Below are 5,673 nucleotides of genomic sequence, written 5' to 3'. Positions count from 1 at the left end.
CAGCAAGCCATAAATACAAACAATGAATAAGCACTGAGAAAAACACAACTGAGGGTAGGAAATCAAGACCCAGGGTTAGGAGTGGTAAGGGACACCAGCTCAAATGCGCAAGCCGTCAGGACAATACCGCGACTACCTTTGAATCTTATATTTGATTCTGCATTTCCTAGAAGAAAAAAAAATGTCCTTCCTCACGTATGGTCTACAAGTTGATCTGTGAAGGCACAAACCAGCCAGCACACTCACCCTCTCCGCCCTCTGGGCACTGACTCGGAGAATCCCGTCAGCAGGTTCCATGGGATGCACTTCCGGATCCACGGTCTCGCGGGGCCGCATGGAATGCCGGGTAATGCAGGGAAGCAGGACAAGGAGCACTCTAGGCTCTCGGCAGTGAGGTTCTGACTGTGGTCAGAAGAACGTGGGTTTATGAAACAAGAGGCAGGGAAGTGAGACAGATTTTTCCATTCCTGCCAGCAACACAGTGTTTCCTTTTAAAATAAATTCAGCTTTTAAAAATACGTCAAAAAATAAATGAAATTTTTTTAAAAAGTCAAAATCTATATCAATAATAATAGTACAGACGAGGGGCGCCTGGGTGGCTCAGTGGGTTAAAGCCGCTGCCTTCGGCTCAGGTCATGATCTCAGGGTCCTGGGATCAAGCCCAACATCGGGCTCTCTCAGCGGGAAGCCTGCTTCCTCTTCTCTCTCTCTGCCTGCCTCTCTCTCTACCTGTGATCTCTGTCAAATAAATAAAATCTTTAAAAAAAAAAAAAAGTACAGGATGTATGTTTAAGACAAACTTGTGAAGTTATGACATAAGCACCTGGCACCTGAGAAGTTTTCTGGGATGTCCATTTATAAGCAGCAATGGTTCCCAGAGAACTTTCCAGGGTGAGTTAGTAGCAAGTATTTTCCTGCCTGGAGTCTGTGTACCGTCGGGGTCCTGAAGACAGGATGCACTTGTATCTACATTTATATGTAAGCATATGAAATGAGCTGAGTTTTACTACTATTTATTTTTTTAAGGAGATTTTATTTTATTTTATTTTATTTCATTTTAAAGATTTTTTTACTTGAGAGAGAGAGATGGAGCTAGTGAGAGAGGGCACAGGTGGCGAGGAGAGGGAGAAGCAGTCTCCCCGCTGAGCAAAGAACCCCCTCCCCCGCCCCCACACCCACGTGGGACTTGATCCCAAGACTGGGATCATGACTCCAGCAAAGGCAGAGGCTTAATTGACTAAGCCACCCAGGTGCCGCACTACTATTTAAATATTCTTTTTTGTTTGTTTTGTTTTTTAAATGCCAAGCCCAGTAGCTTCCAGACTTGCCTTTTTGGTTTTTTTTGTTTTTTTTTTAAGATTTTTATTTATTTATTTGAGAGAGAAAGAGCAAGAAAGAGAATGAGAAGGGAGAGGGCCAGAGGGAGAAGCAGACCCCCCACTGAGCAGGGAGCCCAATGTGAGACTGCATCGTGGGACTCCAGGATCATGACCTGAGCTGAAGGCAGTCACTTAACCAACTGAGCCACCCAGGTGCCCTGTTTTGTTTTCTTTTTTTAAAGATTTTATTTATTTATTTGAGAGAAAGAGAGTGAGTAACAAGCACCTCACCTGCTTGGTCAGCTTGCCAGGTGTGACCTGCCTGGGGCACTCCCTGTGGTTCTTTAGGTATCTGGGGGTTTGGGGGAAGTGGAAGTTCCCTAAGCAAGGAGCTGACACATTTTTTTGTGGTTGCTGTTCACTTGTCCCCAGTGGCCCCATGCTGGAGTTTAGATGTGTCTCGGTGGGTGTAGTGCATAGACCATCTGATTTCAACTAAACTACCTTTCACAAAATGGAGAGAATTTAAAACAAATCCCCTAGATAATAAGCATAAGTAAACAAAAAAGAAATGGCACAGCCTGCATATCTCTGATTCTTCAGACAGGAAAGCTTTTTATCAGCCACGTTATGAGGTAAAGCAAGGTTCTGATCTATCCAACCAAAAGTCAACCTCCAAGCTTAAACTTAATAGAAAGACTACCTAAAATATGGATTTACCTCCCTTCTTGTTAATTATGAACCTTGCCTTGAGTTTGTGTTGTGCTTGTTGTATTAGCTACGGGGAGCATGAAGCCATCAGGATTACCAGGGTATTTTTAAAAGGAAGCAGCTTAAAGAGACATCATCATAATTGAGTGACATTGTTCTAGCAATTAATAATAAAAGAAAAAAGTCACTAATTTTCATCTGTATGTCATCCTTTTAAAATTGCCATTTTATTCATGCTTTCTAATACGATAACATATTGGTATCCTGGCATGGGTATATAATTTATAAATAAGTCCATATGGATTGGGAGAATATGCAGATACATTTTTTCATTCATGAGGGATGTAATTAAAACAGTTGGGATACCACTGCTTTAATTTAAAAATTACTGGTTGAATGGAATTATTAAACTTAGAATCACTACATTTGGAGAACAGCCATGTAATAATTATTTTAATATTAACAGAGTTGACTGAAGACTAGTCTTGCCTGGCGTGGACACCAGAACAGGTGATGGCCACTGCATCATCCATATCCACATCAGCCACCGGCTGCCCACCACCCACTGCCCCACCGCCACTGCTCACTGGCCACCCCCACCCCCCACCAGCCTGCAAAGGGCTGCCACCTCCACCACCATCCTTTCTGCCTTTCTGGCTTTTCCATCACCCTTTCCATAGTTCAAAATGAAGCTGTTCTCATTTCTGGAAGGAACCTTGCCCAGCAGATCAAGCAGGAAGTGCGGCGGGAGGTGGAAGATTGGGTGGCATTGGGCCACATGCTGCCAAGTTTGTTAGGAGTGTGGTTCTGGTTAGTGAGCAACCCGTAAGTCACTCCTCCAGCCTCAACAAAACCAGGGCAGCTGCAGATATGGGAATCACTGCACCATGGTGAAACTGACTTCAGTTTCAGAGGAAGAACTGTTGAACTGAATCCATAAACTAAATAATGATAACATAAGTGGTGGCCTCCTTGGTTCAGCTGCCTCTTCCAGATCACATGGATGAGGAAGAGATCTGTAATACTGTTTCTCCAGACAAGGATATTGATGGCTTTCATGTCATTCATGTAAAGCAAATTTGTATGGACCAGTATTCCATATTACTGATGACCTCATGGAGTGTCTAGGAAATAATTAAGCAAACTGGCATTCCAACCCCAGGGAAGAATATGATTGTGGCAAGAAGATCAAAAATGTTGAAATGCCCATTGCAATACTACTACACACAGATGGGGCACATGAATGACATAAAGGCAATGAGATTATAATATCTCATCCATATGCTCTCAAACATACAGTTCTGGCAGATATTGTGGTCCCTAATACAGGAAGTCCAAAACTGATTACAACAGATATAATTAAGGAGGGAGCAGCCCAACATTACTTGGCATCAGGGAGATACAAATAGGAACCACAATGAGATACCACTTCACAACAGTCAGAATAGCTAAAATTAACAAGTCAGGAAACAACAAATGTTGGCAAGGATGCAGAGAAAGGGGAACCCTCTTACACTGTTGGTGGGAATGACATACTCTGGAAAACAGTATGGAGATTTCTCAAAAAGTTGAAAATAGAGCTACCCTACAGCCCAACAATTCCACTACTGGGTATTTACTCCAAGGGTACAAATGTACTGAACCAAAGGGGCACCTGCACCTCAATGTTTATAGCAGCAATGTCCACAATAGCCAAACTATGGAAAGAACCCAGATATCTATCGACAGATGAATGGATAAAGATGTGAGATGTATACATATAGGTATATATAATGGAATATTACTCAGCCAACAAAAAATGAAATCTTGCCATTTGCAATGACATGGCTGGAACTAGAGGATATTATGCAAAGTGAAATAAGTCAATCAGAGAAAGACAATTGACATATGATTTCACTCATATGTGGAATTTTTTAAAAAAACAGAGGAACATAAGGGACAGGAGGGAAAAAATAAAACAAGATGAAATCAGAGAGGGAGATAAACCATAAGAGACCCTTAATCATAGGAAACAAATTGAGGGCTGCTGGGGTGGGAGGGGAGGTGATGGGGTAACTGGATGATGGGCATTAAGGAGGGCACATGATGTAATGAGCACTGGGTGTTATATAAGACTAATGAATCACTGACCTCTATTTCTGAAACTAATAATACACTATATGTTAATTAACTGGATTTAAATAAAATAAAATAAAAATTTTTAAAAGGAAGGCGCAGTAATCACCAATATGGGAATAAATAGACTTCAGGATCCCGTACTTGTTAACCCTAGATTGATTGTAGATGTGGATTTTGAAGGAGTCAGAAAGAAAGCCAGTGACATCACTTCAGTCTCAGGGGTGTTGGACCCATGACAGTAGCAATCTTAATGAAGAATATCATTATTATCGCAAAAAAGGTGCTGAGGCTTGAAGAGCAGGAAGTATTGAACCCCAAGGAGCTTGGAGTAACAACTAATTAACTGTTGTGTTTTCTGACATGAATACCACTCCAAGCTAGTTCGAGAGACAAAACAAGCCAATAGAAAAGCAATATTTTTTATTTATTTTACTGAATTTGTTTTAAATGATTTAAAATGGTTGTATTTATTGAAAGCTTAAAGAGGTGGGCGTCTGTGCATAGTTCTGCAGTACCTCACCATAGATAATGCCAATATCATTCTGGGTCATGTGATGCAGACAAGAGAAGCCATTCACCTACTGATTAACATGGCAAACATTGTGACGTTGAGCATGGATGCTTAACTTTGTCGAGCCACTTCAGTTAAAATTAGCTTTTTCTAGGATTGCATTTCCCAACTTGTATTCCAGTAAGAGTTGATACTCACTTTAGGTTCCAAAACTTTTGAGTTCAACTGGCCAAACCAAAGGAAAAATGTTCCTAGAGAAAATTAAGGAAATGATCAAAAGGAAGAAATGCTAATTGAGTAAAAAAAATTACTCTAATTTACATACATATGTATGTAAAAACTACACGTTAATGGTGCCCTAAGCTGTCATCCGTCTTTGGCTTAGTCATTGAAAAACGTTTAGGGTTGCTCCACGTGGGGTTAATTCTCTTTTTATGTGTTACATTTATGAAGTTTCCCATTTTTTTCCAGGATTGAAAGGCTTATTTTATTTTATAGGTCATTGGTGTGTATTGTCATATTTGGTTTTTCCTATATCCTTGAACTTCATTGTCACATCTTTGTACTGTTGGGGGTGTCCATGTGGTTTCTTTGGTGTATCTTGAAACCTTTTTCTGAAAAACAAAACTTGGGCCTGATGTCATTAGAGCACCTGGCATAAGTGTGCAACTGACTTTTCCACTGAAGACTTGTCAGCAGCTGCCTGCTTTTCTTTAATATACCTGTGAGGCTTTCCCTGGTGGGTTTTTGAGAACTTGAGTTAATATTGAATTTAATCAGACTTACTGATTTAAAGGGGTTTTTGTTTGCTTCATTTTTCTTAAATAAAACACTTCTGAGTGGTGTGGGGGAAAAAAGAAAAAAGACTAGTCTTGGGGGGCCTCTGTGGTTCAGTGGGTTAAGCCTCTGCCTTCAGCTAGGGTCATGATCTCAGGGTCCTGAGATCAAGCCCCGCATCGGACTCTCTGCTCAGCAGGAAGACTGCTTCCCCCTCTCTCTCTGCCTGCTTCTCTG

The 5,673-nt window shown here is 41.1% G+C and overlaps 1 pseudogene; it reads left to right on the top strand.

Annotated features, from left to right (window-relative positions):
• Window positions 1–867: 867 nt before the first annotated feature.
• On the top strand, window positions 868–4,491 carry LOC131839775 (bifunctional methylenetetrahydrofolate dehydrogenase/cyclohydrolase, mitochondrial-like; annotated as a pseudogene).
• The last annotated feature ends 1,182 nt before the right edge of the window (window positions 4,492–5,673 follow it).

The sequence above is a fragment of the Mustela lutreola genome, chromosome 8 (assembly GCF_030435805.1).
Source record: "Mustela lutreola isolate mMusLut2 chromosome 8, mMusLut2.pri, whole genome shotgun sequence".
NCBI classification, from domain to species: Eukaryota; Metazoa; Chordata; class Mammalia; order Carnivora; family Mustelidae; genus Mustela; species Mustela lutreola.
Note: the sequence above shows the minus strand (reverse complement) of the source record. Positions and strands in the feature narration are given on the sequence as shown.